The sequence below is a fragment of the Cryptotermes secundus genome, unplaced genomic scaffold (assembly GCF_002891405.2).
Source record: "Cryptotermes secundus unplaced genomic scaffold, Csec_1.0 scaffold1801, whole genome shotgun sequence".
Lineage (NCBI taxonomy): Eukaryota > Metazoa > Arthropoda > Insecta > Blattodea > Kalotermitidae > Cryptotermes > Cryptotermes secundus.
Window position 1 is genome coordinate 34,621 of NW_019743179.1, and position 358 is coordinate 34,978.

Consider the following 358-nt stretch of genomic DNA (forward strand, 5'->3'; position numbering starts at 1 on the left):
CCCCTTTCAAAACAGACTGTTACTAGGAGGCTGGAAGATATTAGCAACCAGATATCTAATAATGTGAAAGACATTATCGCTAATTGTTCCTATTTCTCAATTGCTCTCGATGAAAGCATAGATGTTTCGGATACTAATCAGTTACTCATATTTGTTCGTGCAATTAAGGAAGATTTTACAATTTTCGAAGAGTTGTAAAAAGTGTGCTTTTTGTGCAGCACAACTAGAGGTGTCGATATTTTTAACGCTGTTAAGAGTGCAGTGGAGGAATTCGGTGGTTTTGAAAAATTGTCCTCCATAGTAACAGATGGCGCTAAATCAATGACAGGGACAATAAGCGGTTTTGTTGGATTTTTAA